The sequence below is a fragment of the Pleurodeles waltl genome, chromosome 8 (assembly GCF_031143425.1).
Source record: "Pleurodeles waltl isolate 20211129_DDA chromosome 8, aPleWal1.hap1.20221129, whole genome shotgun sequence".
NCBI classification, from domain to species: Eukaryota; Metazoa; Chordata; class Amphibia; order Caudata; family Salamandridae; genus Pleurodeles; species Pleurodeles waltl.
In genome coordinates this window covers 648,747,169-648,759,762 of record NC_090447.1, presented here as the reverse complement: position 1 = coordinate 648,759,762, position 12,594 = coordinate 648,747,169, and positions in this window count along the sequence as shown.

The window sequence follows — 12,594 nt, the reverse complement described above, 5'->3', positions numbered from 1 at the left end:
GGTGTGGCACCTGTGCTATCTATGTTCTGCTTATATGGAATTCTAGTCACACATGGTCCTTGCAAAGATAGGTGATGTAACAGTTACTGCTGTAAAGGGTGTGGCCATACATTAATGTTACTGTTGCAATTGCACATCCACTGCCTCATGTATGTTGCTTTTTGTTCCATCATTGACTGATGGTGTCTTAGTTGAGTGCCATACGCTGCAAAGAATCATGTTGCCAACATGTATGTGTGAAATAGGTGTGGTCCTCTGCTATTGGCCTTCAAAGGTGAAATGTACAGGATATATGTCATTTACAGTGTGTTTGAATGTGACTGTTGAATGATACGTATCACAATTGCTTTGGAAATTTCTGTGTCCTGATCAGTATATCAGCAATGCTCCATGAGGCTACACTCTTATTCTGATAGTTAGAGATAAAGGTGAGCAAAAATGATTTCCCAGACCATGATATGGTGATTATTATAGGTGTTTATTTATATATGTTAATACAGTGGTGATGGTGAGTTGATTCAAAAGAAATTGTTGACAATATGCTGACACCTACGCAATCCTGCAGCTGTTTGGTTGGTCCCCCTCATGCTGATGGCCAGCATCCTTCTCTTCAGGCATTTGTGGCTCTGGTTCTAATAGGGGAATGTTCCTGCGTACACAAATGTTGTGCAGGATGGCACAGGTTAAAATGATCTTGCAGACCATTTCTGGTGAGTATAGGAGGCTGCCACCAGTGATGTTGAGGCACCTAAATCTCGACTTCAGGATGCCAATGGTCCTCTCGACTATGGTGCGTGTCCTCCTATGTGCCTCATTGTAGGCACGCTCTGCTGCAGCGCTTGGGTTGTCAAATGGGGTCATAATCCATGGCTGGATCCCATACCCCTTATCAGCTGAAAGAGAAAATTATTGAGATCATGTTGATGTAGCTTGCCCCATTAATATCACCTTGCATGGCAGTAGTTCTCTTGTGTTGTCTGTGACTCATTTGTGTTTGTGTTATTGTGTTGATTCCTATGCTTCTAGGATGTACCATTAGCATTGGGTTGTTTCCTTGGCTGAACAAGTGTTTGGCTGCTGACCGGTTGTGACCAGTATATTTTGAGAGTTGCAGTACAGTGTGTACTCCCTAGCATTGTGACTTGTGATACAGGTGTCCCTGTGTCTTAACTGGGGGTGAGATGATAGTTCCATATACAGATTCAATTCGACAGTGGTGGTAACACGTTTGCATCTATGTACCCTAGACATCCCATACCTTTTGACATATGCAATGGATTAATTTAAACATCAGTGAGATGCTTACATTTTGCAAGGTGACAATTAGCCAAACTTCTCCATACGTTGTGATCATTGACGTCTTAACATTTGACTGTACACTAATTTCACATGTGTGACAAGTTCACTGCAGACCTAATTCTCTTCCCTTGGCAAGTTGACTCAGGTTGTAATGTCTACCTAGACTACTGCACATGGTCTAGTTCAGCTGGCTAACTTGGTTGTGAGGTTGTTGTTTTGAGTTTCAGAAGGTCTGTATGGCAGTACATCTGTTGTGTGTGTGTTAATTTGTCACAATATGTATGTGTAGGAATGGGCACCTTCCATATAGTACCATCAAGATGTGTCCTTCGCACAGTCCACTTGCCTCTTGGTAGTGGGCAATGTGAGAGCAGGAGTGATGTGAGAAATTGGAATGGCCTCAATGATTGCAAGTGACCTTTATTGTAGTCATCATAATGCTATGTGAGTCACGGTGTTTGACCTGCAGCAAATTACATTCCACACCCCTTACACAGTACATATTGGCTGGAAGGGTGTGTCTTTGGGTGTTATTGATGTGTTATTGGAGTTTTATCTTCACAGATGTCAAGCCAGTTGGCACCATTTGTTTGTCATTGTGTTGTTTTACATTTTCCCCTTGTGTCTGTGGAGTGGCATCAGTTTTTATTTGGAACAGTACTTTGTCCCTAGGTGTGTCTCCCATTGGGTGAGGATATAAAACATGCCTAGTGGTGTCACAACCTCAGTGTGTTCCTGTTCACATGTCGCTGTCGTGGTGTATGTGTTGTTTGTCCTAGAGGGTTGCTGTGCAGTGTGTATATAAGTAGCTTTGTGTACTTACCAACAAATAGTCCATTTCCATATCATCCATTCTGGAAGTGTTGATTGATGGTGCAGTGACGGAAGATGAATGAATAATATACACTCCCAGGATACTTTGCCACGATGTTGGTGATCAATCCCTGGTGATCCACAATGGCCTGCACATTGATGGAGTGTGTGTGCTTCCTGTTGCGGTATAGATGTTCAGTTGCAGCAGGTGGCACAAGGCGTACATGTGTGCAGTCAATGGCACCAAGGACGTGTGGAAATCCATTAATGAGGTAAAACCCCTGTTTGATCTTCTGCTGCTTCTGCTGTGTGTTTGGAAAGCAGATGTGGCGGGTGTGAGTATGATGATGGCATCCAGTAACTTGGGCAGGAAGGCGGAGAATGACGGCTGTGAGATCCCAGCAACCAGGGCGCCAGTGGTTTGAAAGGAGCCATTTACCAACATGTGTAGTACAGCTAGCAACTTGGTTTCTGGTGGGATGGTGCGGGGTGTCTGCAAGCTGGGTGCCAACTGTGGCTCAATGTTGCACAGCAGCTGCTGAATGGCTTGCCAGTTCAACCTGTACCTCTGGATAACGTCATGTTCCCTGAGGCCATGAAGAGTTGTCCTGGTATGGAATATCCTCTCCTGCCTTCTGCGTTGCCTTTGGGGTCCCTGCTGGTGTTGTGGAAGCTGCGCTCTGTGTCTGCGTGCACGCTGGATGAGAAGCACCTCCATGTCTTCCTTTTGGAGCTCTGCTGTTGCTTCAGTGTGGTTTCATTAAATACAGGTGAGTTTGCCCCATTTTAATGCCTGCCCTGACCCAGGCGTTAATTTTTGACGCAAATCAGGCTGTGCATCATTTTCCGCCTCTGCCTCCTGGCCGTGCTGGATTTTTGCGCGGTAGCATAAATAAGGCACACGGGCGTTAGTATAATTTTTTGGACGGGAACATCTACCTTGCATATCAGTAACGCAAGGTGGTTTCCCGCATCCAGAAAATGACGCACACGGCAGGCTCGGGCGTCAAAGTTTAAATATGGTGCACGGTTTGCGCTGAATGTGCGTCAAACTTTTTGATGCACATTCAGCGCAGATGTAGTATAAATATGCCCCACAGTTCCTTGAAGTCGATAGTTCCACCTGGGGTTATCACGGCATTGTGATCAACAGAACCAACAGTTCAGGCTGGCCACGGCATCGCAGGCCAGCTACGGTGCCGATAAGATCCGCAAACAGTACCTTGGAATTGCAGGATGTCGTGATCCTCGCAATGAGTTCGGAAGAGAGGCTTCACTGGTGTTGCGGTGTCGGTTCTTGAATCGGTGTGGGGTCATCGGGCCCTTGAAGTCACATGGGTTGCAGATCGAACTCTGGGCTGATTAAGTCAGGAGCGCTGGTGTGGATGGTGTCTGGGCTGCGGTGCAAAGCAGGACGATGCAGCATGTTGTACCCACAGGTAATGGTGCGGCAGCGGCTCAGTGACGGCGTTCAGTGGCGTTTGTGAGACCAGGGCTGCGGTGTGAAGCGGGCAGTGCGATGTGCTGTGTCACCAGGTCATGGTGTAGGCAACGGTATTGTTGTTGCAGAAGGTCTGTAGTCGGGACGGGCTCTGTGTGGCATCCACGGGTCTCAGTGCAGGTAGGGATGCCTGGTGTCACCAGGAGCGGCATCATCAGGGATGCCTAGGCTGCAGTGTGAGCAAGGCGATGGAGTGCATGGCCCACAGGTCACGGTGCAAGTAGTGGCAAGGTGGTGGTGTCTGATGGTGGCACTGGTGAGACCAGGGTTGTGGTGCGAAGTGGGGCAGTGCGACTCTGTGCGGCGTTGGCAGGTTGCGGTGCAGGCCAGCGGCATCGTTGACAACATTGCAGTGGTTTTTCTTCTTGCACAGCACAAAACATACAGTTCCCAGTGCCTTAGGCAGATGAAACTGAAGTCTTTGATATCCCTGAGACTTCCAACAGGAGGAAGGCTTTAGTCCAATCCCTTGGAAAACTTTCTCAAGGAGGATACACAGCAAAGTTTATCATTTCCTCTCTTTTAAGGTAGAAACAGCAACTGCAGGCCAACCCAGCAAAGCAACACAGCATAGGTGCAGTTCTCCTCCTCCAGTTCTTCAGCTTTTCTCCTTGGCAGAGTGTAGGAAAGTATTCTCTTTTTGGCATGTTAGCCCCAATTTCTGCCTGATGTCAGTGTGTTTGACTGTGTTCACTGGGATCCTGCTAACCAGGACCCTAGTGATTAACCTCTCTCTCCTCTAAATGTTGTCACTGCATACTGGTAACCCAGTATTTCACCCAAAATTGGCATACTGGTCTCCCATTATAAGTCCGTAGTATATGGTGCCTGGGTACCTGGGCATTGGTGTTCCAGGGATCTCTATGGCTGCAGCATTTCTTTTGCCACCCATGCAAAAGGCTCCTACAGGACTGTCATTGCTGCCTGTGTGAAATGGTGCGTGCAGCCTTTCACTGCCATTTACACTTCACCAGGTTTCTTATAAGTCACCCATATTGCAGGTCTTCTGGACCTGAAGTCTGGGTGCAGACTACCTGTGTGTTAGGGCATCCCTGTACTAGGAGAGGTGCCCCCATGACCTCCAGGACCATTTTCTCAGACTTTGTGTGTGTGGGACACCATTTTACGCGCTCACTGGACATAGGTCACCACCTATTTCCAGCTTTTCAATGGTAACTCCGAATTTGGCCATGTTCGGTAAACAAATGTTGGAATCATACCCCAAGACCTTTGCAAGCATTGGTTGTATGATTCCATGCACTCTGGGGGCTCCTTAGAGGACCCCCAGTACTACCATTACAGCCTTCTTAGGTTTTCCAGGCAGCTCCAGCTGCTGCCACCTCACAGACAGGTTTCTGCCCTCCTGCTGCTTGAGCAGGCCAAGTCCAGGAAGGCAAAACAAAGTATTTCCTTTGGGAGAGGGATGTTACACCCTCTCCCCTTGGAAATAGGTGTTACAGGCATGGGAAGGGTAGACTCCCAGAGCCTCTGGAAATGTTTGAAGTGCACAGATGGTGCCCTCCTTGCAAAATCCAGTCTGCACCGGTTCAGGGAACCCAGTCCCTGCTCTGGCGCAAAACTCGACAAAGGAAAGGGGAGAGACCACTTCCCTGTCCATCATCACCCCAGGGGTGGTGCTCAGAGCTCCTCCAAAGGGTCCCTGGATTTTCCCATCTTGGATTCCAGGGTGGCAGGGAACTCTGGGAGCATCTGAGTGGCCAGTAGCAGCAGGTGACATCAGAGCCCTCCCCTAATAGGTGCTTACCTGTGTATCTGACCAATCCCCCTTTCAGGGATATTTAGGGTCTCTGTCTTGGGGGGTTCTTCAGATTCGGATTGCAAGACTCCAGCAGGTATCCTCTGCATCCTTTACTTCACCTTCTTACCAAAGAAACTGCATCTGGACCCTCCAGGAACTATACAACTGCAACAAAGAAGCAAAGACGACTTCTGCAACATTATGGCCCTCATTCCAACCCTGGCGGTCGGTGTTAAAGCGGCGGCCAAACCGCCAACAGGCTGGCGGTAAAAAAAATGCAATTCCGACCCTGGCGGAAACCGCCAACAGAGACCGCCACTTTAACACACCGCCCGCCACGGCGGGACAAACAAACAGCGCGGCGGTCACCGCCAACAGACAGGCGGGAGACAATGTACCGCCCACCCTATCACAACCCACCAATCTGCCACCTTTTCCGGGGCGGTAGCGCCGCCGATAAAAACACGGCGGAAACAGACATTTCAAATGGAAAACGCTCACCTCCATACACCCCACGAGACAGCATGGAACCCGAACTACACATCCTACCAGCCATTGTCTACCTGCTCCTCGACCAGGAGCACGAACGCCGGCGCAGAAGACAACGGTGAGTACTGCACCTACGACACAGGGGAGGGGGAGGCAAAAAATTACGGGGACACACATATGCGACACACCCACCCTCACCCTCAACCACTACAACACACACATCAATGCATAGCAACACATCACAGTTACACCCCCAAGCCCCCCGGAAGAATGCAAAGGCAAAAGGAAATGATTATAAATATAGAATTATATTGTAAGACTGAGTATAAAATGTATCACACATCTATAACTTTATATACATAAATTGTCCAGTCCGATATGTCCATCTGCCATTGTTCGTGGGCCACTGGGCCAAAACACATGGGCAAAGCCCACACAGGATACCTGCCTCCAACGGAGAGAACACTGCAGGGGCATCAGATAGGAAAACTACAGGCACCTCAGGGGGAAGGGAAGGGGGGGCACCTCAGCCAGATGAGTCCACGACGCCAGATCCACGAGGGGCCTCCATGGCCACTGTGCCATCCTGGGGAGTGCAAAGCCACAGTCTCACAAGTCTCTACAGTGGGTGGGGTGCCCACTGTGCCATCCTGGGGAGTGCAAAGCCACAGTCTCTCAAGTGGATAACAGTCTCCACTGGTACTGGAGGGGGACTAATGCCCAGAGTGCTTCGTGCAGCCCTGCCCGACATAGATGCGGGCCTGCCCCTTCCGCCAATGGGCCAGCGGTGCATGAGATGAAGGGCCCAGTTCAGCGGTGCTTGAGATGAAGGGCCCAGTTCAGCGGTTCTTGAGATGGCGGTGCCCAGCGGAGCGGTGCTTGAGATGAAGGGCCCAGTGCAGCGGTGCTTGAGATGAAGGGCCCAGCGGAGCGGTGCTTGAGATGAAGGGCACAGTGCAGCGGTGCTTGAGACGGCGGTGCCCAGCGGAGCGGTGCTTGAGATGAAGGACCCAGTGCAGCAGTGCTTGAGACGGCAGTGCCCAGCGGAGCGGTGCTTGAGATGAAGGGCCCAGTGCAGCGGTGCTTGAGATGAAGGGCCCAGCGGAGCGGTGCTTGAGATGAAGGGCACAGTGCAGCGGTGCTTGAGACGGCAGTGCCCAGCGGAGCGGTGCTTGAGATGAAGGACCCAGTGCAGCAGTGCTTGAGACGGCAGTGCCCAGCGGAGCGGTGCTTGAGATGAAGGGCCCAGTGCAGCGGTGCTTGAGATGAAGGGCCCAGCGGAGCGGTGCTTGAGATGAAGGGCCCAGTGCAGCGGTGCTTGAGACGGCGGTGCCCAGCGGAGCGGTGCTTGAGATGAAGGGCCCAGTGCAGCTGTGCTTGAGATGAAGGGCCCAGCGGAGCGGTGCTTGAGATGAAGGGCCCAGTGCAGCGGTGCTTGAGACGGCGGTGCCCAGCGGAGCGGTGCTTGAGATGAAGGGCCCAGTGCAGCGGTGCTTGAGACGGCGATGCCCAGCGGAGGGGTGCTTGAGATGAAGGGCCCAGTGCAGCGGTGCTTGAGATGAAGGGCCCAGTGGAGCGGTGCTTGAGATGAAGGGCCCAGTTCAGCGGTTCTTGAGACGGCGGTGCCCAGCGGAGCGGTGCTTGAGATGAAGGGCCCAGTGCAGCAGTGCTTGAGATGAAGGGCCCAGTTCAGCGGTGCTTGAGATGAAGGGCCCAGTTCAGCGGTTCTTGAGACGGTGGTGCCCAGCGGAGCGGTGCTTGAGATGAAGGGCCCAGTGCAGCGGTGCTTGAGATGAAGGGCCCAGCGGAGCGCTGCTTGAGATGAAGGGCCCAGTACAGCGGTGCTTGAGATGAAGGGCCCAGTGCAGCGGTGCTTGAGATGAAGGGCCCAGCGGAGCGGTGCTTGAGATGAAGGGCCCAGTGCAGCAGTGCTTGACTTGGCGGTCCTTGCCCTGTTCAGCGGTGCTTGCCTTGGCAGTCCTTGCCATGTTCAGCGGTGCTTGCCTTGGCGGTCCTTGCCCTGTTCAGCGGTGCTTGCCCTGTTCAGCGGTGCTTACCTTGGCGGTCCTTGCCCGCTCCAGCGGTGCTTGCCCTGTTCAGCGGTGCTTGCCTTGGCGGTCCTTGCCCTGTTCAGCGGTCCTTGCCCTGTTCAGCGGTGCTTGCCTTGGCAGTCCTTGCCATGTTCAGCGGTGCTTGCCCTGTTCAGCGGTACTTGCCTTGGCGGTCCTTGCCCTGTTCAGCGGTGCTTGCCTTGGCGGTCCTTGCCCTGTTCAGCGGTACTTGCCCTGTTCAGCGGTGCTTGCCTTGGCGGTCCTTGCCCTGTTCAGCTGTCCTTGCCCTGTTCAGCGGTGCTTGCCTTGGCAGTTCTTGCCATGTTCAGCGGTGCTTGAGCTGGCGGTCCTTCATTGCCCAGCTGGGCTGTGGCTGGCGGGGCCCTCCTGGGCAGCTGGGCTGTGGCTGGCGGGGCCCTCCTGGGCAGCTGGGCTGTGGCTGGTGGGGCCCTCCTGGGCAGCTGGACTGTGGCTGGCGGTCCTTCATTGCCCAGCTGGGCTGTGGCTGGCGGGGCCCTCCTGGGCAGCTGGGCTGTGGCTGGCGGGGCCCTCCTGGGCAGCTGGGCTGTGGCTGGTGGGGCCCTCCTGGGCGGCTGGGCTGTGGCTGGCAGGGCCCTCCTGGGCTGCAGTACCGGGCCTGTGTGTGTCCTCCTGCACACCTGGGATGGGGCTGGTGGGGCCCTCCTGGCCAGCTGGCCTGCTGCCGGACTTGTCGGGCGTGCTGCCCTTCCCACCCTTCCCTGCACGCTTGTGGCCCTTTCCCACCTTTGGCGGTGTGCCAGGTGGCACCTCACTTCCTGACGGAGCCAATGTAGGGATTTTGGTCCCTGGGGTCTTTGGTCGCTCGCGCCGGGCACTGGCAATCTTAGGATGCTTTTCCGGTGGTGGGCTGGCCGTGCCTTGGCTCCTAGCTGAACTGGATGCCCTTGAGGGTGGGGGACTCCACAGTCCATGGACAACAGTCTTCACTGGTCCCGGTTTTGTGGTGGCTGAGGTGCTGATTGGAGTCTTATGAGATGGACGGGGTGGGGGAGTTGTAGGAAAGAGGCCAAGTTTGGAAAGGAAAAGCAATTTGGAAAGAGAGGGACGGGTAGGTGTAGTGGGTATGGGAGTGGAGGAAGAGGATGTGGTTGTAGGAGTGTGAGGTCTGGTGTCTTTGGGTGCAGGTGCTTGGGCTGGAGGCTGTCGTGAGGTGGATGGCTGTTGGGTGGGTGGCTGCCTGCGTCTGTGTAGTTTGGAGGAGGGGGTGACAGACATACTTGGAGAGGACACAGGGGACGTGTAAATGGTACTGGGGTGGTGACTGCACGTGTGCGGAGTGTTCTGGTGGGTGTGCTGGTGATGGACGTAGTGGCTGAAGATGTTGTGCATGCAAGTGTGAGTGGAGACGTGACAGGGAGGGAGGAGGGAGACGAGGAGGAGGGGGACACAGTGGAGGCAGTGGCTGTTGGTATGTCTGCATGTGGATGTTGCTTGTGTGAATGCTTGTGTGATGTGTGGTGCTTATGTCTGGATGAGCTTCCCTTGGGTGTTGAGGTGTGTGCAGGCTGGTCTGTAGGTGTGTCTGGGATAGGCAGAGGTACAGGGGATTGGGTCTGGGTGGAGGAAGTTGGAGGGGGGAGGCTAGAGACAGGGACAATATCTGCTGTCAGTGCTAAGGCCATAGCTTTGAACGATCGCTGATGGGCAGCCTGACCCGAATGAATGCCCTCCAGGTATGCATTACTCTGGTGCACCTCTCTTTGTACACCCTGGATGGCATTCAAAAGGGTAGACTGCCCAACAATGATGGTCCTTAGGAGGTCAATGACCTCCTCACTGAGGGCAGCAGGGGTGACAGGGGCAGGGCCTGAGGTGCCTGGGGCGAAGGAGATGCCCACCTTCCTGGGTGAGCGGGCACGGGGCAAACGCTGAGGGGCTGCTGGGAGGGCGGTGCTGGTGCGCTGGGTGGCGGCTGTACCTGTTGTTGCGGGGGGCACGGATGTTGCCGCCACCACAAGGGAGCTCCCTTCAGAGGACGAGTCGCTGTCACTGACATCAGCACGAGTCCCCGCTGTGGAGCTCCCTTCGCCCTCCGTCTCACTGGTGAAATCCGAGTCAGTTGCATGGCCCGCCATGGCCATGTGAGATGCAGCTCCCTCGTGCTCCGATGCCACTTCTCCTCCGCCTGATGATGCTAATGCACACATGAACAGGCAGACCACAAAAAAGGGGGGGAGGAGAAATAAAGACATGTTGAGTGCATGGATTACCACTACCGTTGGCAGACAAGACAGACACAGAAGCCCCCTGCACTACGCCGCACACTTGGGGTCCACTACGCAATCCGTGGGACATGGCCTACAAGCCTATGGACGACAACTGCACACATAGATGACACAGGGCCATGGATACCTGTACTTGGCACCCTACAGAGGTGGGGGGCGGGGCACAGGGCCATGACTTACGGAGGGGCCTAGCCTACAGAAATCGCCCTGGCCTAGGGATACACACAGCCCTCCTCCCCCACCCAGACACCTCCACTGCGCGCAAAGTCAGCAGAATGAGAATGTACTCACCCCCTTGTGTCTGCTGTGATGTCCTCACGCGCCCATCCAAATCGGAGTAGGCCACCGCCAGGATCCGGGTCATCAGGGGGGTCAATTGACGAATGGCACCCCTCCTACATTGGGAGGCCATCCCCAGCAGAGCCTCCGCCGTCTTCCTGCTCCCGCGTCGGATGTCCTCCCACCTCTTCCGGCAGTGGGTGCCCCGTCTGTTGTGGACCCCCAGGGTCCGGACGTCCTTGGCGATGGCACGCCAAATCGCGACTTTCTGGTGGGCGCTGACCTATGTGACATGTACAGGGAGAGAAAAATTGTCATCACCTTCTGCATGCTCTATGTGAGTGGCCCCCCATCCCCACCCTTGCCATGTGGCACATGCTCTCATCTGTCGTTTGATGCATGCCTCAATCGCTCCCCTCCCCACCATCTTTCATCCACCGGACTCAACCCAGGCATTGCTCACAAAGCATGGTCCCAGTGTACTTACCTGTTGGTCTGGAGGACCGTAGAGTAGCGCATACTGGGGGAGGACCCCATCCACAAGTTTCTCCAACTCCTCTGCAGTGAAGGCAGGGGCCCTTTCCCGAGTCGCATGAGCCATTGTCTCTTCCAGACCGAGGTCACAGCAGCACTTGCAGTGTAGGATCTCTCCTGTCGAAGATCAGGTATCGAGTGATTAAGCAGATAGAAAATGGCGGTCACGCCCGCGGCGGTGCGTACTGCGGCTGTGCGTACCGCGACCGCCGGCGCACATCGTCATTGGCTCCTGAAACCAATGGGGTTCTATGTTAACCAATGCGGCTTAGCGCCGCGGTCTTCGACTGCCTACTGCCGCGTTGTGCCACGCCAGCGCATTGACCTCACATCCCACTGTCGCACTTCACAGGTCAGGCAGCCGCCATTTCAAGGGCCCACATGGCCTAATTACCAACTGCGTCACACATACCTAGGCCATGCACCAACACTCATACAAGCCATTCAATGCATTGGGAATCGTGCTATGAGCAAGCTGTGGTTACGTACCTGTGGGTTGCTTGACTCTGTGCTCGCTGTTGTCCTTCATAGGCACCGTCCGCTGGGACATGCGAGGAGATGGAGGAATCTTCCTGTGTACAGACCGCTGGTGGACCTGTCGACAATGGAGGAACGACATGTCATACTGACATACAGGCTTGACCGAGCCACTATTCATGAACTGTGTGACCAGCTGGAGCCAGACCTGATGTCACCCATCCGCAACCCACAGGGATCCCCCCTCTAGTGCAGGTGCTGTCAGTGCTCCATTTCTTAGCAAGTGGGTCATTTCAAACAACAGTGGCCATATCATCAGGGATGTCCCAGCCTATGTTTTCCAAGGTGTTGTCCGGAGTGTTGTCTGCCCTGCTGAAACACATGCGGAGCTACATCGTTTTCCCTGAGGTGGGGGATTTGCCTACAGTGAAGGGTGATTTCTATGCCCTTGGACATATCCCCAACATCATAGGTGCCATTGATGGGACACATGTTGCTTTGGTCCCCCCCAGCAGGAGTGAACAGGTGTACAGGAACCGGAAGAGTTATCATTTCATGAATGTACAGATGGTGTGTTTGGCTGACCAGTACATCTCCCATGTTAATGCCAAGTTCCCTGGGTCAGTGCATGACGCCTACATCCTGTGGAATAGCAGAATCCCGTATGTGATGGGTCATCTCCAGAGGCACCGGGTGTGGCTATTAGGGGACTCTGGTTACCCCAACCTGTCCTGGCTACTGACCCCAGTGAGGAATCCCAGGATAAGGGCAGAGGAACGGTACAATGAGGCCCATGGGCGGACTATGAGGGTGATAGAGCGAACCTTTGGCCTCCTGAAGGCCAGGTTCAGGTGCCTCCATATGACAGGGGGATCCCTAATGTACTCACCAAAGAAGGTGTGCCAGATCATTGTGGCCTGCTGTATGCTTCACAACCTGGCTTTGCGCCGCCAGGTGCCTTTTCTGCAGGAGGATGGTCCAGATGGTGGTGTTGTAGCAGCTGTGGAGCCTGTGGAGAGTGAAGAGGAGGAAGCCAAAGAGGACGACATAGAGAACAGGGACACAGTAATACAGCAGTATTTTCAGTGACACACAGGTAAGAGTAGACACCGGCATATTACATTT